The 21224-nt window shown below is 53.8% G+C and overlaps 1 protein-coding gene and 1 long non-coding RNA gene across 2 annotated transcripts in view; one reads left to right on the forward strand and one right to left on the reverse strand.

Annotated features, from left to right (window-relative positions):
* LOC132250692 (syncytin-A-like) overlaps positions 1 to 13790 on the reverse strand; it is a 77954-nt gene extending 64164 nt beyond the window's left edge. Inside the window, exons 1-2 of the mRNA XM_059727667.1 lie at positions 13702 to 13790; positions 3748 to 12557 (exon numbers count right to left, since the gene is read on the reverse strand). The gene's annotated coding sequence lies outside the window, so the exon portion shown is untranslated. The remainder of the gene's footprint in view (positions 1 to 3747; positions 12558 to 13701) is intronic.
* Positions 13791 to 16024: 2234 nt separating this feature from the next.
* LOC109282531 (uncharacterized) lies at positions 16025 to 20174 on the forward strand. Its single transcript, XR_002089535.2, has 2 exons — positions 16025 to 16295; positions 20051 to 20174. It is a non-coding gene; the product is annotated as an uncharacterized LOC109282531 (long non-coding RNA).
* Positions 20175 to 21224: the final 1050 nt, after the last annotated feature.

Below are 21224 nucleotides of genomic sequence, written 5' to 3' on the forward strand. Positions count from 1 at the left end.
GCAACATGCTGTATCTTCCCAGACTGCTGGCCTCTCCTGGGGCCCTCTCTGGCCCAGCAGGGCACACCCAGCATGGCAGGGCAGTCCAGGGTGGGGAACATCATTGGCATTGCTGCGAGTCCTGCATCGCAGTGACAAGGAGCCCCCTGCCCACCAGCCAGCAAGGGTGGCAGTGTGGAGGTGCGGTCCTTGGTCCCGGTGAGAAGGCATGGGGTGCCTCACCACACTGGCGGAGGGTTCGCAATAGTGGCAACAAGCTTTGCTCTGCCCTGCTGTGACGGGTCCTACCCACTGGGGCAGGAGGGCAGGGTGCCGAAGCCCACAGCAGGCAACCCCCATTCAGCACCCCCACCTCCCACAGGGACCAATCCAGCTGTGCAACCCATGAGAGAGGGGAAGCTGGGCTCCACACTCTCCGCTCCACTCAGGCTGCAGCAGCCGCCACCTTCTACATCCGGCAGCCAGACACAGGTGCTGCTGTGGGGGGCAGGAGCCTGCAGATCTGGGTCCCCAGTCATCTAGTCTGGGAGCACCGGCAGGGCCAAAGGGGCTGTGGGTGGAGAGTGAGGGGTTTGGGGGGGGGAGGGGGCTGCAGCATATCACAGATGCTCATCGCCACAAAGCCAGGCAGGGGGACAGCTCCTCCTGGACCCGCGTCCCAGTGAACAACGGGGGCAGGGTGAGCTCTGATGTTCCATGATAAAAAACCCAAAGTCACATGCCAAGATTTATAGCTATTTAGAATTTATTTTATGATAGTGATTGAGGCACTGGTAGGAGTCCCAATTACTCAACACACACACACACACACACACACACACACACACACTTCATTGCAATAACAGAAAAAGGAAGGTTTGGGTGGGGGTTTAAATCAGAGAACTTGTGATTTTTTAATTTATATTTTAATAAAAAAAACCCAGCCTGTCTAGTAATAAGTTAAAAAAAAAAAATCCTACTTTCCAAGAATTCTGGCTCTAAGCTTGCCAAATTGTTCCAACCATAAAAGTGCTGTAGTCCTGCCTCTCAAAAGACTGAACGGTATACCCGGCTCTTAATAGCCTGCATCACTGAGTAAAAAACCTTCTATGTAAAGGGTTCCATCGTACACAGGTGAAACTGTATAAAGGAAAGACAGCTTTTAACCTGCCAGTCTTTCCAGTGCTGAGTAGCAATGGCTACAAATGTGGCACTGAATATGCTGAGATCAGCCAAGGAAATCCTGGGTTAAACTCACTGCTAGTATCTAAAAGGTAAAAAAATGTTCATATTTCATACCCCCATTCATACTCTCAGAAGCAATATCTGGGAATTTTTATCTGGAATGATTATACAGCAAAAGCTTTGTTAACCCGCATGAGTGGAGGTGGTTGGGGGGGGGGGGGGGGGGGGGGGGCGGAGCAGGTATCTAAAATGTCTGGTTATCTGAGACAGGGGTTTTCATCTTTTTTGAAAACCCCTGAAGAGTGGGGGGAGGGGAGATGGTGGCACCAGCAGTACAGGGTGGCAGGTGGCAGCCACCACGTGCGAGCTTTCCCTCCCGCCTCCTGCAGCCAGCCAGGAACTCTGGTTAATAGTGTATTCCGGATAGTGAATGCTGGTTAACACAGCTTTTACTGCACTTTGGTGTCAAATGAGGCCCCTCAATGCAAAGCCATATTTTGTGACTGCTAAAGTACCAAGAGTCTGTATTAGTCCATGGGGAAGAGTCTTAGGGAGTCCTGAACAACCCTCCCCCCTCTTTTTTTGCTACACGACATTACCCCTCCTTCCATTCTCTGAACCCAGAAACAGTTCAGTCTATCACATCAAGAGTAGCATGTCAGAAAAATTTCAGGGGAGCTGAGATGTATAGTCCAATGATGACATCCAATGCTAATGGGGTGACTTCAGGTAAGAACAAAGGTCCCAAGCCCTAACTGGCTTCCCCTGCTCTCTACAAAATGGGCCAAGAAATCCTTATCTCAGAGAAGGGGGCTGGAGTACAGAAATTTCAACCTGAACTCTACAAAACCCCAAAAGAAAAAATGTGGGATTCTGGAACTGGCCTCAAACCTGAAGGACAGATTGCGAGAGGCCCTGGCACTCGCCCCCTGGTACTAAGTAAGTCTATGTATTCTTTGCTGTATGTAGCTGCTCTGGCCAAAGGTCCCTGATTACTAACATCCCAATAATCTGGTGTACATTTTATGGAGGAACTTGCTTTGCCTTGTCTTCTACTTCTCCAGAGACATCCTGGGTGTAACGTGTATTTGATTATGCCGGGGTGGGCAACATATAGATCAGAGTCTGGATGTGGCCCATGGAGGGACTTTGTTTGGGCCAGGGCAGGCCCTCAGTCCTACCTGACACAGGCGTTGTCCAGCCCATGACGCAACCCGCCGTCCCCTGCCCACACAGCAGGGCTGCAGCTGGACAGCCTTTCTAGCTCTGACGCAGCTCTGCCCCCATCCACCCTGCTCCTGCTTTGGACTTGGCAGACAGGACCATCTCCAGACCAGCCAGAACCCACGAGCACAGCCCCAACCCTGGCCTGCCCTACACATGCTCCAGAGTCATCTACCCATTGTGAGAAGCAGGAGCAATAGCAGCGGCAGCCAAGCAGAAGCTGCTACTCAGCACAAGAGAACAGTGGCCTGACACACTTCTCAGCTGCCAGAACCTTCTTGCTGCAGCTGCTCAAAGCCAATGTCCAAACTGCCCTGCAGCTCTGCTAAGCTGCCACCGCTGCCCTGCTGGGCAGCCTAGATGTGGCAGTGAGGAGCCGCAGGGCAGCCCAGGTGGGGACCCCTAATAGCTGCAGCAAGAAGGGCTTGGCCAGGGTGAACAGGAGGGGGCCACATTTCTCCGACGTGCAGCAGCAGGTTCTGCACAGCTGCTGCCACTCCTCAGCATTGGCAGGCACCCCAGAGAAAGTGCATGAAGGGCCAGGATGAGGAGTGTGCATGCAGGTTTCAGCTGGTCCACCCTGGGTAGGGAGATTTTGGAGTGGGCTCGGGGCAGGCCAGAGTCGGGGCTGGGACTGTGCACTATTAGCGGTGGCGGGGAGAAGGCACTGGGCGCATGAGCTGCAAGCTATTCAGAGTGGGCAGTGTTGACCAGCCCGCTGCAGCTCCTCAGAACTGCCTATCTGGCCTGCAGGCCCAAATACTGGGCCATGCTTGGCTTACACCAATGTCCAGCATATACACAAGACAGTAGTAGCATAAGGAAAGGTAGAGGGAAAAAGGGGAACTAAAACAGATAAACAGCTTCAAGCTGAGAGAAGCAAGGAGCTGGGGGGGTCAGAAGCAAGGAAGCTTTCTCCCCACTCTCCTGCAACTGTCTGAGGGAAGCTGGGAAACAGGGGTGCAGGCCTGCAGCAGACTGGGACAGAACAAGGGATTTCATAGGAGGCCTTCAGAGGAAGGATGAGACTAGGAGAGGCTGTCAGGTAGGACAGGGTCACAGGGGCTGGGTGGCTAACAAAAGGTGAAGCCTGCAGAGATCAAAGTGCTCAACACCTCACCCAGGCACAGTGAGAGAGAATACAAAGCCTGTGGGGTCTGGGCCCCCAGGATCCTGCGAGCCAAGGGGCAGGCCATTGCTTTTGGAGGGTGCTAACAGCAGTTGGAGGGAAGAGCAGCAGTCACTGGAGGTGTTAGCACTGGAGCAGGGCACACGAATGATGTGCGTCCAGGCAGAAACTGAGGCAACTGCTGGTGCGTTCTGTCCGCTGAGTGTGTCAAAGCAGAATCATGAACTCACCTGTTGCCCGTGGTGCCTTGCCTGTTTCCAAGGCACCCCCGCAGGACCGCACACTTGTTTGAGTGCCCGGACCGACCCTTGCAAACATGACAGCTGCTGGGGGCCCTTCTGCCCCAAGTCCCGCTTCTGTCACGCTGCAGCTCCTCGCTGGCTGTTGGAAGTTCCTGGCTCCAAGGACAGGTGCACGAGAAGTAGCCTGCGAGCAAGGGCAGACCCACGTTAGACAGTTTCACATGGGTGCAATCACACACACCGTTCACCGCACCATAGTGGATCACATGACCACCATGGGCCAACCTAGCCCATTTCCACTAAGGGTTCCCAATTCACCACACAAATCACATAATTTCTTTTTTTCTTTTTTACACCTATTCCTACAAAAAAACAGTTTCCAAATCACCATTTGGGTTGGTCTAATAAAAGTTATCAACTTCATCCAAGGAACCTTGTCTGCCTATGTCCTTAGACCAACATGGCTACAACCTACACCCCTCTAAATCACCATGCACTTTCCCTCGTGACACAAGCATATTTCCATATGCTTACCCATTCGCCACAGATTTTTGCACAGGTCCCACAAAACAGCAATCGCACAGAACAGTTCCCAAATCACCCTAAAATTACCAAGCCATTTTTCTATGAACAAATTCACCATATTTGCAGAGACATTTCCACAAGCATTTCCTAAATCACCAGTTTTCCAGTCAAAACCCCTATGTTTCCAAAGAAAGGTCCTAAATTCCACAACAAAAATCACATTTCTACACATTTTGCACAAATAAGTTTTTAAATCAGCCTAAAATCACCACACCATTTTCTACTAACTCACATTTCCACAAACAGCTCCCAAATCATCAGTTTTCCACACAAAATCACCATACTTCCGCAAAAATCCCTTCAACACCACACACAATCAGGTCTTTCACAAAAAAAAAAAAACCCCAAAAAACCCACCCAAACATTTCCACAAACAAGCTCCCAAAGCCCCACAAAGTTCTCCCAGTACCATATTAGCCCAAACCTTGCCACAAACACATCTCCAAATTACTACAAAACCAACTTCCCACCCAAATAGTCACATTTGCCAAAAAAAAAAAAAGCTTCTGAAATCACCACACAAAATGGCCTGTTTTCTACAGAAAAACTGCCACACGCCCTCCAAAAAGAGTTCCAGATCCCCACGCAATTTCTGTTACGCAACAGAGCCGTATTTCCACACACTTACCCAATCACCTCAAAATATTGCACACGTTCCAGACCACACCAGTTGCACAAAAAAGTTCATTAATCATCCTAATACTACACCATTTTCTACACACAAAATCACCATTTTTCCACAAACAGTTCCCAAATCCTCAGTTTTTTCCCCCACCAAAATCACAGTATTTCCAAGAAAAATGGTCCACACACGCTCCACAAAAAATAATCACATTTCCAGATAAAGGTCCCAAATCCCCACAGGACTCTCCCAACGTCCCAACACGTCCCCAAACATTTCCACAAAAACACCTCCAAATCACCACACAAAATGACCGACTTCCCACCAAAAACATCACGGCACTACCAGAAACATGTTCCAAACTCACCACACAAAGCGGCCGGTTTTCCACACACAAACCGCCACGAGCCCACACACGTGCCCACAAAAAGGGTTTCCAAATCCCCAGACAATTCCCTTCACGCAACATAACCATCTTTCCATACACTTAACCAATCCCCACACAGTTTTCCACAGGTCCCACAACACACCAGTCACACAAAGAAGTTCCTAAATCAGCCAAAAATTACTACCCCATTTTCCATACACAAAACCACCATATTTCCACAAATGGTTCCTAAGTAACCAGCTTTGCACAGAAAACCCTGTATTTTCAAGTAAAGGTCCTGTACCACCACATGCAATTAACAGTTTTCTGCCCCCCAAAAATCAAGTTTCCACACATTTCCAACTAAAGGTCCCAAATCCCCACAGAATTCTCCCACTACCACCATATTTCCCCAATCATTTCCACATAAACACCTCCAAATCACCACACAAAATGAACAAAAGCCTACCAACAAGATCACCACACAACAGAGAAAAAGGGTCCCAGCTCACCACACAAAATGGCCGGTTTTCCACACACAAACCTCCGAGCCCACGCGGCTCCACGTCACCGCACGCAGGCACCTTTCCACACGGCCCCCCATGACTCTGAAACTCACGCCAAGCTGGGGCCTCCTCACAAAACCTGGAAAGCAAAATACTGATGCCGACTGCGCAGTGCAAAAGGCTGCGAGTCCATGGCTAGGCCATCTGGGGAGAAATAACAAGGTCTCCCTTCCAGCTTATCTTACGAGATTCATGACCATTTCAAGCAGGCTCCTAGCTGTCTGGTATGTAACCCTGTGAAATGTCTATTTTTGATTACTTAGTATGGCAAATATTTCTTCTACAATTAACTTCTGTTTCTGTGCAAGAAGAGACGTTCTCCGTTTGGGACACGTGTCTCCTCCCAATTTAGTTTTGTCTCTGCTGTTTTTCCGTGATTTACCTTGTTTTCCGACGACACTTGCGTTTTTCCTGGTGGTTAATCAGTTTCTAGATACGTTCCAAACTTCATAGAAATTGATAACCTCTTGTCCCTGAGGAAGGTCATTCATTCCAACTGGAACTTTCTGATACCTCTTTGGACCTATTCGTCATGCATCTGCTGATGCACGATAAAGTGCCATTAGCTTTTCTGATGGCTTCGTCACACTGCCGGCTCACGTTCATCTTGGAGTCCGCTAGGACTCCAAGATCCCTTTCCACTTCCGTGCCACCCAGCAGGTCATTCCCTAGGCTGTAGGTGTGCTGGACATTTTTCCTCCCTAGGTGCAGCACTTTGCATTTCTCCTTGTTGTTTTCTGCCCACTTGTCCAACCTGTCCAGGTCTGCTTGCAGCTGTTCCCTGCCCTCCGGAGTGTCCACTTCTCTCCATAGCTTTGTGTCATCTGCAAGCTTGGACAGAGTACACTTCACTCCCTCGTCCAAGTCGCCGATGAAGACATTGAAGAGTATCGGTCCCAGGACCGAGCCCTGTGGGACCCCACTGCCCGCACCCTTCCAGGTCGAAACCGACCCATCCACCACGACTCTCTGGGTGCGACCCTCTAGCCAATTCGCCACCCACCGGACTGTGCAGTCATCCAAGTCACAGCCTCTTAACTCGTTCACCAGTATGGGGTGGGATACCGTATCGAAGGCCTTCCTGAAGTCTAAGTATACGACATCCACCCCTCCTCCTGTGTCCAGGCGTTTCGTAACCTGCTCATAAAAAGAGACTAGATTAGTCAGGCACGATCTGCCTGCTACAAACCCATGCTGGTTTCCCCTCAGCATAACTTGTCCTGCCGGGCTCTCGCAAATGTGAGCCTTGATAATTTTTTCAAAGACTTTGCCCAGGATGGAGGTGAGACTGACTGGCCTATAGTTGCCCGGGTCCTCCTTCCTCCCCTTCTTCAAAATGGGGACCACATTGGCCCTTTTCCAGTCCTCCGGGACTTGGACCGTGCACCACGAGCGTTCAACTATTCCTGCCAGTGGCTGTGCAACGATGTCAGCCAGTGCCTTCAGTATGCTGCAGGTTTTTCTCTTCTCTGGCTTCAAAGCAGCACACGGCAGGTTTTTCTTTTCTCTGGCTTTAAAGCCTGGCTGCTCAGCGCAAGTTGAAGGGCAGGGAGGGTGGGACGGAGCCGGCTTTGTTCCTGGCCCTTGTCTTCGGGCTCCAAGCCCCACGCCAGCCCCAGGCGGGCAGCGCGGAGCCGGCTTGGGTGCCTGCCCGGGTCTCCCCGCCGCAATGCCTGGCGCGGCCACAGGAGGGCGGCTCTGAGCAGGGCTTTTTCTGCGCCTTCACGCGCTGGGTCAAGGCCCCGCCGGGACCACCGGAGGGCAGCACCGAGCAGCGGGTTGGTCTCCCCTCCTTGACACCGATTGCGAGGCAGGAGCCAAACGCAGCGCAGAAGCGACGTGCGCGGGGTGCATGCAGGTCCTCGTGCATCCCTCGAGTGTGGCGGCACACCCCCTGCAAAAAGGGGTCCACGATTGCCCTCGGCCGCTGAGGTAAGTGGTGGGGAGCTGGGGAGGAAGTGAGGCCCCCATCAGGAGGCAGGGAGTTGGGCAGGGCTGGGGCTGCAGCCCAGCTTGGCAGTGCATGGGGCTGGGGGCTGCAGTCTGTGGCTGCAAGGCCCTGGTGGGGAGCAGGAAGGATGGGTGGGGCCGGCTGGCTCCCCACGGCTGCGCACATTCCTGGAGGGCAGTGGGGACCCGTGCCCCCAGACCTGTCTGTGGGGCAGGAGTGGCACCAGTGAGGAGCGCAACCCTGCACCGCTACCCCCACGCATGCACTGGACATGTTGCCAGAACAGGGCGGAGGTCATAGTGACAAGCAGCTTCCCTGTGTGGCTCTGCTGTGCCCTGCCATGCCAGGTTGCACCCACCAGGCTGCAGAGGCCCCGGGGGGAGGATACCAGGGCGGGAGCACACGCCCACCCTGAGCACAGATCTAATGGGCAGGAGTCCCCGCTGCACCCCAGGAGTGCACACAGGAGCGGGGAGCTGGCCTCACCACCTGCCCAGTCCCACAGCAGACAGGGAGCAGGCGGGAACCAGGCTCCATGCTCTGCTCCACTGCAGCAGCCGCAGCCTCCTCCTAGGGACAAGAGGCATAGTCCTGGCAGCTGGGGCCTCCCTCTGGCATGGCTGGCAGGACTAAGGGCACCAGCAGGGCTGGCAAGCATGGGGGTGGGGGGGACTGAGGGGCACAAGCAAGCGTTTCATTGTAATAACAGGAAAAGGCAGGTTATAATTTGTGAGTTTTAATCAGAGAATTTGCAATGTTTTTAACAGAGAAAACCAAGAACCCCAGTAATAGGTAAAATAATTGCTACTTTCCAAGAATTCTGGCTCCAAGCTTGCAAAACTGTCCCGACCATAAAGGAGTCATAGTCTTGTCTCTGAAAAGAGTGAACATTACCAGGTTCTTTCTAACGTGCCTCACTGATTAAAAACCCCTCTATTTAAGGAGTCCCATCACACACAGCTGAAACTGTATAAAGGAGGGTTATCTTCTAAACTCCAAGTGATGCCAGTGCTGAGCAGCAATGTGCACAAATGTGGCACTGAATATGCTCAGATCAGCTAAGGACATGCTCAGTTAAAAATGTACTGCTAATAGCTAAAAGCAGAAAAAAGGAATACATTCCTCCCCCATTCATACTCTCAGAAGCAATATCTGGGAATTATCATCTTGAACGTGTGCGGGCCGGGCCCCGATCCCGCCACCACGCGCGAGTCGGGAGGAGCGATCCGCGGCCCGTCTTTTGCGCACGCAGGCTGTGGCCAGCAGCCCGGGCACGCGGGGTCTGAGAGAACCGGCGGCGAGCTAGAATTAGACACAAACATGTAGTGGTTGATTGAAAAGATTGTTTACTTACACCCAAAGATGGTAGTGGTATAGGCTGGACAGGTTTCCAGGCACAGCTCCCGCTTAGATCCTCACTAGAGGACCACGACAAATTCGATTGCTCCCACAGAGTTGTTTAGGCTCCGTGGGTCCGGTTCGGTTTCTTGGTTCATCGGAGTTGTTAAGGCTCCGTGGGTTCAAAGTTTACAGGAAAGGGATACGTCTGGGATTGCGATCGGCGACGGGGAGAGGCCAGAAGCGAAAGCTCCGTATGTTCGGTTATTAAGCCTCTATTGCCTGCTTAGGGGAGGCGCGTTGGGTCCACGAGGGTCCGCAGCGCTTGGAGATCTTCACGCAGAGTCTCTCTCTCTTCCTCCCTCCCTCCGACTTGGGCGGAAGCTACCCAAGCCTTTTGTACGGCTAGCAAGCCAATAGCTAGCCGCCACGTGTGCCTACGTTTGGAACTGGCCAATAATGTGGCGCGAATTCAAATACAAATGGCGGGAACTCCTTTGTAACGTGCATCACTAGTATGCAAAAGAAATGCACCCTGCAAAGAAGCTGTAATTTGGCGGGAAATCCCCCGTTGCACCAGAGTTCTCTCCCGCAGCAGAGAACTCTATCCTGCAAAGAAAGCTACAGTCGGCGGGAAAATAATTTAGCGGTGCCGAAGCGCACACAAACAAAAACCGCAACTTTGGGTTGTGACAGAATGATTATCCATCCTTCGGTGTCAAACAAGGCCCCTCAATGCAGAACCATATTCTGTGACTACTAAAGTGCCAAGGGTCTGTCGTAGCCCATGGCAAGGACCTCTTTTTTGCTAGGCTACATTCCACAAGGTTACTCCTCCCTCCAGATACTCTGATCCCAGAAGCAGTTCAGTCTAAAAACACCAAGAAGAGCTTGGCAGAAAAGTTTCAAGGGAGCAGGAATGTATAGTCCAAAAATGACACCCACTGCTCATGAGGCAACTTCAGGAAAGAACAATGGTCCCAGGCCATGACTCAGTTTCCCTGCTCTCTACTCAAAGGGCCAAGAGATCCCTACCTCAGAGAAATGGGCTGGAATACAGAATTTCAACCTGAACTTTATAAAACCCCCACAAAAAGGCAAAGATGTGGGATTGTGGAACTGGCCTCAAACCTGAAGGATGTATTACGAGAGGCCCTGGCACCTGGCCGCCCCAGTTCTGAGTACGTCTCTGTATTCTCTGCTGTAAGTAGCTGCTCTTGGCAAAAGTGCCTGATTAGTAATGTCCCAATAATCTGGTGTACATTTTATGGAGGTACTTGCTTTGGTTCTCTTGTACTTCTCCAGAGACATTTTGGGTGTAACACATGCATCCCATTATACCAGAGGTAGGCAAAATAGAGCTCAGAGGCCAGATCTGGCCCATGGAGGGATTCTGTTTGGCCTGTGGCGGGTCCCTCGGCCCTACCTAAGCCAGATGCCATCCAGCCCATGGCGCATCCCGCCACAAACAGCACATACAGCCCTGCCCCTGCTCCAGACTTGTCCACCCACACTGAGCAGCAGCACTAGTGGCGACGGCAAAGCACAAGCTGCTGCTCAGCATGAGGGACAGTGGCCACACAAACTTCTCAGCTGCCAGATCCTTCTTGCCTCCACTGCTCAAAGCCCACGCCCAGACTGCCCTGTGGTTCCACTGCACTACCACCGCTGCACTACTGGGCAGCCCAGAGGCGGCAGGTGGGGACTCTAGGCAGTTGCAACAAGGGCTTGGCCAGGGTGAGGAGCGGCCACGTTTCTCCCACGTTGGAGCAGCAGCTTCCGTCCTGCTGCTACCACTCCTCAGCATGGGCAGGTGCAAGGAGGGCTCTGGTCAGGGGTGTACACGCAGGTTCGGGCTGGTCCACCCTGGCCAGGGTGAGTCTGGAGTGGGCATGGGGCAGGTCAGGGCTGGGAATGTGGAGTATTGGTGGTGGCAGGGAAAATAAATAGCGGGCACGGATTCCTAACTATTCAGAGTGTGGGGGTGCTGACCAGCCCGCTGCAGCTCCCCAGAACTGCTTATGTGTCCCGCAGGCCCAAATACCTGTCCAGCCCTCAGTTAAACCAAAGCCCTGCGCAGACAGGAGACAATGCCAGCACAGGCAGCGGAGAAGGGAAAGGGGAACTGAAACAGATAAATAGCTTAAAGCTGACAGAAGCAAACAGTAGGGGGTCAAGGAAGCATTCTTCCCCCCTCCCCTATAACTCACTAAAGGAAGCTGGAAAACAGTGGTGCAGCCCTGCTGCAGTCTGGAATGTGACAAGGAATTTCATGGGAAGCCTTCACAGAAAGGATGAAACTAGGAGAGGCTGACAGAGGCTGTCAGGTAGGACAGTCATAGGGGCTGGTTGTTGAGTGCATAAGGATGGGTGGCTAACAAGGCCTGAAGCTTGCAAAGATCAAAGAGCTCCAACACCTCACCCGTGCGCAGGAAAAGAGAATACAAAGGCTGTGGGGTCTGGGCCCCCAGTATCCAGCAAGCCATGGGGCAGGTAGTTGCTTTTACAGGGTGCTACAAGCAGTTAGAGCAGGGGACGGAAACCCCCATCACATGTGCTGAGCACGTCATGCAAGGCCATTTTGCTCGGCACACCACAGCCAGCCCTGGCTCTGGGTAGCTGCTGGAGCCTGGGCTGCTCCCACCAGGGCTTGCAGCATCCCAGCTGCCCACTGGGAGCAGCCTGGGCTCTGTGGCTGGCAGCAGTTACCCAGAGTCAAGGCCAGCTGCAGCGGAAAGGTTCCAAACAGCTGTGCCGGGCTCCGGAGGCCAGGCATGAGCTCTATACCGGTGCTTTCACCCGTGCATCAGGACGGGCGGTGGAGGAGGGGCCTGAGGCAGCGCAACCCCGTTGTTTCCCCCGCTCCCGGCACAGAGCTGGTGACCAGGCTCCGGAGCTCAGCACAGCTGGTTGTAGCCAGCCTGAGCTCTGGGCAGCTACAGCAGGCAGCAGGCAGACTGCAAACAGCTGTGCCGGGCTCCACAGCTTTGGCATCAGCTCCATGCTGGCGGCGACTGAGCATGCACCACAGGGCAGACAGCAGGGCAGCGCAGCCTACCCCTGAGTTACAGGAAGAGCTGCAGTCACTGGAGGCATTACGGTTGGAGCAGGGCATGGGAATGATGTGCGTCCAGGCAGAAGCCTAGGCAACTGCTGATGCGTTCTGTCTGCTGAGCGTACCTGTTGCTCGTGGTGCCTTACCCGTTTCCAAGGGACCGGCGCATGCCCTGCACACCTGCCTGAGTGCCCAGTGCCCCTTGCAAACACGACAGCTCCTGGGGGGGGTGCTTCTGCCCCAATTCCCGCTTCTGTCACGCTGCGGCTCCTCGCTGACACGCTGGCTCCAAGGACGGGTGCATGAGGAGGAGCCTGAAAGAAAGGGGAAACCCACGTTAGATAGTTTCACGCTAACCGCATCGCAGCGGACAAGACGACCCACGTGGGCCGACCCAGCACATTTCCATTAAGCGTTCTCAAATCACTACACAAAATGGCCAGTTTTCCCCACGCAGACCACCACGTGCCCTTAAAAAAGGTTTCCAAATCCCCACACCATTTCCATGACACAGCAAAACCATATTTTCATACACTTACCCAACTGCCACACAGTTTGCACAGGTCCCACAGCACAGTCACACAAAAAAGTTCCCAAATGACCCAAAAATTACCACACAATTTTCTACACACATAGTGACAATATATCCACCCGCATTTCCACAAAGAGTTCCACGAACCCAAATCACCAGTTTTCCATGCAAAACCACCATATTTCCAAAAAACAAGGCACCACACACAATTACTCCCCCCCAACATCACATTCTCAGACATTAGCAGAAACATGCTCCCAGACCACACTGCACTCCCCCAGCACCACCACGGTCCCCCGGCCATTCCCACCCGCACTGCCCGGAAAGGGCCCAAGCTCCCCGCGCGACCCGCCGGGATTGCCGCACCACGCCCGCCCCGAGCCCGCCCGCGCAGTCACTGGCCACATCCGGCACAGGCTGCAACCCCCGCCCCAGGGGGCAGGGCAATAGCTGGGAGGGCGGCAGGGATGCCCCTCCCCCGTCAGCGAAGCGCGGCTGTGCAGGGACACGTGTTGGCCCCTCCAACATCGCCGGGGGAGAGAGTGCGCATGCGTAGCACGGAGACGTCATAACTACGCATGCGCGATTTGGGACGTGGTGCATCACGCCTGCCCATCAATGGGCAACGCAAGCACGCATGCCTTGGTAGGATTCGTGAAACCGTTTGCGCATGCGTTGTGGGAATGAGGGACCGTTGCCTCGCACCAAAATTATTAATGGATTTCCATGGTTACACAGGCACTGACAACAGGACGATCGCCAAAACTAATCGAGTCACTAGTTTCTCAAGGCTCACTGGAAATGAGTACTAAAGTTCCCGCCGCTCCTCCCAGCCAAGCCAATACTCAGGGGAAGCGAGAGGCATGGACACCCCGTCCCCTCTCACTGCGGTCCCGCAGCTGTAGCCAACTGGGGCACGGCCCTACCGTATGCTAAACCGGCAGCGACGTTGAGGAATCACTGGGGTAGGCCCAGCACACATGCGCAGCATGGGGCGGCCTCCCAGTCACACGACGAAAATATCGATGAACAGCCATGAACACGCAGGCGCACTTGTAAAAAGGTGGACCCTCGTGTTTCCCGTCAGTGGGCAAAGAAAGTACGCGTGCGCAAGGCTGGCAGACGCGGATCAGCTGAATACCAAGTTAATCGATATCAATGAAACTGGCGCATGCTCAATGGGAGCAGGCAAGAGCTATCGATGGCCAATGTTCCGAATTGGCGCGTGCGTCCTGAGAATCAGGAGGCTGTGCCAGAGCAGGAGTTATGGACAGCTACCCATAGTTACAGGGACAGTGATGGCATGACTAGCGCCGAAACCGTCAGGGCCCGACTCTAAGTATGCATGCGGGCTGCAAACGAGCCGTACAATTCCCACTAGGATCAATACTTTTGGCGCTGTACCCCACCCTGCGTCTCCCAGCTGGGAACCAAAGCCACGCGGGCCGTGAAACCAGTGTTGGGGAAAGTGGCCCTGACGTTAAGAACAGCGAGAAGTAACGTAGTGCTCAGGAGCTTCACGGGCCAGGCTCCCAGTCGTGCGACGAAAACATCGATTAGCGGCCAGGAGTACGCATGCGGACTCCGGAAGAGGCGGTACATAGGGTTTGAGCTTCATGGGGGAAGGCAAGTACGCATGGGCATGGAATAAAAGCTTGATCCGCTGAACACCGAATTTATCGATGGTACTGCAAGGAGCGCATGCGGCCCGGTCGCAAGCAAAAGATGTCGATCGCCGATATCCTGGATTGGCACATGCGTCGTGAGACTCATGCGTTCCCATGGTTACAGAAGCAGTGACGGCATGACGTGAGCTGAAACTCTCAAGGTGCCAATCTCAATGTGCATGCGGACTGGGAATGAGCGCTACAGTTCTGTCTGGGGGAAAGACTTGTAGGAAAGGACAGGGACACTCCCGCCCATCTTTTTCCTGGGCCGCAGCTGCAGCTACCGAGGTAGCAGCGGCGGTACCTGGGAAAGCGGTCACGGCATGAAAGTAGCGCATCTTGAGACCCAGTCCGCACGCGCTGTAAAAGGCCCACTCCCACTCAGGCGAAGAGCTATCGAGCAGTCAAGAACACGCATGCGCATTTGAAAAGGTGCGCTGCAGCGCCTTTGCCCTTGAATGGGCAAAGCAAATACGCATGCGTGCGGTTATTACTGGGTAAACACGGAATTTAGTAACAGTGAGATGACTCGCGCATGTGCGCTGGCCACAGGCAAAATACATCGAACTCTGATCTTGTAGATTGGGGGTATATGCTGCGCATGCGTTGTGTGAATAATTGCTACAATCAGCTCTGGTTGGGGAGCACTACTTCGGGGAAAGAGGAGGGCGTTCCCCCGGTACTCTGGACCCGCAACCTCAGCCAGTCCGAGGCACGAAGCTGCCGTACGTGAACAGAAGTGGCTTTAACCCATCGCTGGGGGACACCCATTGCACACCCGCAGTAAAGGATTTGTGCCCCATGGAAAAAGTGTCAGCATCGAGGCGTGGCCATGAGTAGGCATGCGCACTTGGGAAGAGGTGGTGCACGGTATTTGCGCTTCATTGGGCAAGTGAAGCACGCATGCGCTGGGCGGGGCAAGCCCCGCCATTTAGGTACCTAATTCACCCATTCTACTGCTTAAGTGCGCCTACGCTGTACTTGCAGTAAACGCATCGACTCCTTATTATATAATTTGGGGAAGCTGTACACTCATTCGTTCTGTGAATCAGGGGCCGCTACCAAGTGCCAATACTCGGAGAAAGAGGCAGGGACTTCCCCTACCCTGTCCCTCCGGGCACACACCGCAGCCACGCGGGGCACGGCCCCAGTACGCATGCGGAGTAGAACACTAACTCCCAATCTAATGCCCAAAAGTAGCCATAAGCATGCAGACGCACTTGTGTACGGGTGACCACTGCTTTGTCCCATCAATTGCCAAAAGAATTGCGCACATGCCGGCCTGACAGGCTGATTAGCTGAAAACTGAATGTATCGATAGCGCTGGTTAATACATATGCACAGGGGTGGCAGTGAAAATATTTCGATCACCGATATTGTCGGTTCACACGTGTCTTGGGAATCAGGGCTGTGCCAGCAAAGGGAGTCGTTGGGTTTCCATGGTTACAACGGGAATGACGACAGGTAGCGCATCGAAACTATCACAGCGCCAGTGCCGATGCGCATGCGGAGTAAGCCTGATCGATGGCGCTCAATTCTCGCGAGAAGACGAAGGGGTAGAAATGCCCCCTCTTTACCCCTCTCTGTCAATTGGGGGCGGAGCCGCAGCTGCATGGGTCGCGAAGCCCGTGTGCGGGAATACGACCTGAGTGTTGAAGCCGTTTCTCCGGGGGGGACCCCAGTGCGAGCACCAGTCCAAAGCTGGTTCACAACCGTGGGACTAAAACATCGATGGCCGACCATGAGGACACATGCGCAGACAGCACGGCCTTTGCCCACGAGTGGGCGAACCAAATACGCATGTGCACGGATGTTATGGGCTGATTAGCAGAACACCGCATTCATCGATATTGGTGAGTTCGCATGCGCAGTGCTCGCCGTGCAAAGGCATCGCGTCTTGAGAATCAGGGGGCTGTGCCAACTAGGAATTATTGGTGTTTTCAATGTCGCCACGACACTGACGACACAACCAGCGCCGAAACTATGAGGCGCGAGTCACAAGGCGCATACGTAGTAGAAAATGAGCGCTACAGTTCCCTCTGGGACCAATACAAGGGGCAACGGCAAGGGGCCGCATGCTGACCTCGGTGCCGTTCGCTATCTGGGAAGTCGACTGCTGCGTTAAACCACCACTGGGGGACACCCAGCGCGCGTGTGCGCGTAGGCGCCCCGCCTTCTCACTCCGGGCCCACACCCGCAGCCACCGGAGCGCGCTGCGTGTGCAAATGGCCATGTTGTTAAACCATCACTGGGAAGACCCAGTGCGCATGCGCTACGCAGAGCTGCCTCCCAGTCGAGACTGGCTATGCAAACGCATGCGCACCTGAACTAGGCGGCATACCTTTGCTGATCAACGGGTAAAGCAAGTGCGCATGTGCCTGGCTGTTAGAGGCCGAACACGGAGAAGTGCGCATGCGTATCGCTTGAAGGCCAAACATCAATTACCGGTATCGTGGATTAACGCATGCGTCCTGGTAATAGGGGGGGCTCTGCCAAGTGCTGAACACATTGAGATTTCCATGGTTACCGAGGCAGTGACAACAGGGCTGACCTCCAAAATTATCCAGGCCCGAGTCCCAACGCGCATGCGTACTGGGAACAAACAGAATAGATTCCCCGCGTCCGGTCATTAATCGGGGGAGGAGACAGGGACGCTCCCTCTCCTGTCACGCCAGGCCCGCAACCATCGATGCGCGGAGCCGGTGTCCAGGAAAGCGGCTGGGTGTCGTTAAACAACGCGGGGGAGGGGGTGTCATTAAATCACCGTGCTTGCGGAGTACAGCTGTCGGCTGACGAAAAAGTCGATGAGCCGCCATCTTTCCGCATGCGCACTCGGGTACGGGTGAGCACCGCGCTTGCCCATCAATTGGCAATGCAAGTTGTCATGCGCATCGACAGGCAGATCAGTTGAATGCCGAATGTATCGATAATAGTTTAGCGCGCTTGCGCAGCGCCCGCAAGGGGCCCTCGTTCGTCGTCGGCCCTGTGGCTTGGACTTTGCGTCTTATGGATCGGGCGCCTCCGCTCCCGCCTGAGCTCCGCGCGCGGGGACGGACGTCCGGGCTCTGCGGCCGGAACACCGCCTTGAACAGGAAACCGTGGCTGAGGCGGGAGGATGGCCCCGGCGCCCCGCTCCGGCCGTTCCCAGCCCCGTGCTCGACTTCTGCTCCCGCCCCCACCCACGGTTTGGCGGGCGGACGGAAGACCGGTTCGGGGGCGGGGTTCTCGCGGCCCTCGGAGGCACTGGCGTTTCCGGAGCTGGGCCCGTCGTCCGCCTGCCGGTCTCCATCCAACCGCCCTCCCCCACGCGTTGGTTTCTGTGCGGGCCGAGGGTGGGCTGGGCCCGTCTTTGCGCACGCGGGCTGTGGCCAGCAGCCCGGGCACGCGGGGCTGGAGACCGTACGGCAGCAAGGCACGCGCGGGCTAGAATTAGTCACAGAGGTGTAATAGTTGATTTAAAGATTATTTACTTACACCCAAGATGGTCGCGGTGTAGGCTGGACAGTTTCCAGGTGCAACTCCGCTTAAATCTTCGTTGGAGGACTACGACAAATTCGGTTCTTTGGCCCCGGAGTTGTTAAGGCTCCGCAGGTTCAGCAATTTCTTTCCCACGGAGTTGTCGAAGCTCCGTGGGTTTAGTTCGGCTCTCCGACCCCGGAGTTGTTAAAGCTCCGTGGGTTCGAATCTTGAGTCTATAGGAAAGGGATACATCTAGGATTGCGCTCGGCGACGGGGAGAGGCCAGAGGCTATTTAGACGTCTGTTGCCTGCTTAAGAAATGCATTGGGTCCGTGAGGATCCGCCGCGCTTAGAGATCTTCACGATCTCTAAGTGATTTCTCTCCAACTTTGGTGGAAGCCACCCAAGCTCTTTATACGGCTAACAAGCCAATCGCTAGCCGTTACGTGTGCATATATTAGAATCGGCCAATAATGTGGCACGAATCTTCATACAAATGGCGGGAACTCCTTTGCACCGTGCATTTCTGAGATGCAAAAGAAACGCACCATGCAAAGAAAGCTACAAATTGGCAGGAAATTCCCCATTGCACCGGGGTTCTCTTCTGCAGCAGAGAACTCCACCGTGCAAGGAAGCTGCCATTTAGCGGGAACATAATTTAGCAATGCCGAAGCGCACACAAACAAAAACTCACAACTTTGGGTTGTGACAGTTTCGTGGAAAACCTGGCTGCAAATTAGACAGTTGCTCGTTTCCACTTTTCTGAACCCCTTGCGCGTCAGACCTGTGTGTCCAACTGATTCTCAGACTTCGTATTTCATCAAGGGAAATTGTCCTCAGTGGCCACTGGGCTTCACATGTATAATTCTATCAAACCTCTCTTGGAATTGGTGCGCACACTGTGACAGATGTTTGATCCAAAACTACCTGTGAAAGGTTGTTTTTGGGGGACTGGGCAGGAGAAAGGTGGAATGAGAGTTAAAAGTGAAATGTGAAGTGCCAGGGATACAGGCACACCTTTACAACTGTCACAACCCAAAGTTGTGATTTTTTGTTTGTGTGCGCGCTTCGGCACTGCTAAATTATTTCCTGCTATTTGTCGCTTTCTTTGCACGGTAGAGCTCTCTGCTGCTAGAGAGCGCTCTGGTGCAGCGGGGGATTTCCCGCCAAATTGCAGCTTCTTTGCAGTGTGCATCTCTTTTGCATTGTAGTGATACACGCTGTAAAGAAGTTCCCGCCATTTGTATTAGGATCCACGCCATGTTATTGGCCGACTCCTAATTTAGGCACACGTGGCGGCTAGCAATTTGCTTGCTAGCCGTACATAAGGCTTGGGTAGTTTCCGCCCAAGCTGGAAGAGGGAGGAAGAGAGAGAGATTCTATATGAAGATCTCCAAGCGCTGCGGACCCTCGCGGACCTGGCACGCCTCTCCAAAGCAGGCAATAGAGGCTTCATAACCGAACCCACGGAGCTTTAACTACTCCGGAGGGAAGAATGAACCGCGCCTCTAGCCTCTCCCCGTTGCCGAGCGCAATCCTAGACGTATCCCTTTCCTGTAATTTCAGACCCCACGGAGTCTAGCAAACTCCGGGGAAAACTTATCGGACCCGCGAAGCCTGAATAACTCCGGGGAAACTTTTCAAACCCAACTTAACTGGACCCGCGGAGCCTAGCAAACTCCGTGGGAGCAATCGTTTTGTCAGAGTCCTCCAACGAGGGTTCAAGCGGGAGCTGTGCCTGGAAACTTATCCAGCCTACACCGATACCATCTTTGGGTGTAAGTAAACAATCTTTTCAATCAACCGTTACGCCTCCGTGACTAATTCTAACTCGCGTGTGCAAGACCGCCCCACGGTTTCTCCCACCCTGCATGTCCGGGCTGACGGCCACAGCCCCTGTGTACCGGAGATGGGTCCGGTACGACCCTGGTTCGTCCCTGGCTTGCCCATGGCGGCCAGAATGGGATTGGAATCACCGCCGCGCATGGCAACGAGGGCGGGATCGGGGCCCGGCCCGCACAACAACTTGCAGGCCGTAGACAATAAGTTGTGGCAGTGAAATGTCCTGCAATGGAGGTGGCCAAGGAGTGGCACGGGATGCAGGAGTGTTGGTGTACAGCTCAGTAATTAATATCCTATTTCCTTCCTAGGTTTTCACGCTCTCAAACCCCCCCTCTTTGGCACGGACTACAACGTCACGCTGCACCATAAATCTAAACCCACTCGGAATGGACAAGACTCCTTCCTTTCTGTTATAAAAAACCCTTTTCCCAACACTCAGCTGCAGTTCTCTTCTTTAGTTTCATCCCGTTGCTTTTCGGCCTGTCATGATGCTCCCGAGCAAGTTATGACCTCAGGATGACTTAGGACAGGGCTTGTCAACCGGTACTTGGGAAGCCTGCAGGGGGCACGTGGCAGTGGAGTGGAGAAGCTGGGGGCACTTCCAGCAGCACTTCTGATTTTGCCACCGCAGCGCTTTGTTTTGCTGTGGTGGACCCCCGCTCCTCCTCCATCAGCCACTGAGGAACCCCTCCACCCACTGGCCGGGGGGACTCCCTGCGTCTGGGCTGGCCGCAGGGGGTACCCCAACCAAAAAAGGTTGAAAGCCCCTGCCTTAGGGTCTATTGCAGTAGTTATCAACCCCAGAACACAGGACAGCCCTTTGGCCACAGGCAGCCCCTGCTGCCAATCATCAATGAGGAGTGCCAACCACCTTAGCCAACCAGCAGGTAGGGGTGGGCCCACCATAGCTGGCTAGGACCCTGATCCTCCTGGCTGTGCGCTGCCCTACCCCCTGGGCACAGCCCACAGAATTTGGAAGGCAAATCATTAACATAAAATTGCCACCAACTAACTGAAAAATGGGACTTTTCCCATCCATTCTTCATTCAGAAACCAAGAGGAGACAAAGTGTTTAAAACAGGATAGTCCAGTATAAAACAGGACCAATGGCCACCCTAAATACACTGCCCTATAAACACCCCACTCCCAATTAGCTCTGGAACTGGAAGCGTTACCACTTGCAGTTTTGAAGCTAGCACAGGGCATCTGCACTTGCATTTCCATACTTACCTGGCAGCGGAAATACCATGACCACTAAGGCAGTTTTCCTAGTCGCTCTGGATAACTGCTTTTCTGGCACAGGGTAGTACCTGCGGAGGTAACATGTAGTTAACCTATGTTCATTTCCCCTGGGAAGATCTTGGCTTTATGCCCACTTTATTGAGATGGGAGACTCCTCTCTAGCTTGCTCCTGAAGCCATATGGCTGAGGGTGAGCGAAACTTGAGGGCATCTGAACCCCAAGCCTCTGAGCTTGGTGCTG

This window comes from Alligator mississippiensis, chromosome 5 (assembly GCF_030867095.1).
Source record: "Alligator mississippiensis isolate rAllMis1 chromosome 5, rAllMis1, whole genome shotgun sequence".
NCBI classification, from domain to species: Eukaryota; Metazoa; Chordata; order Crocodylia; family Alligatoridae; genus Alligator; species Alligator mississippiensis.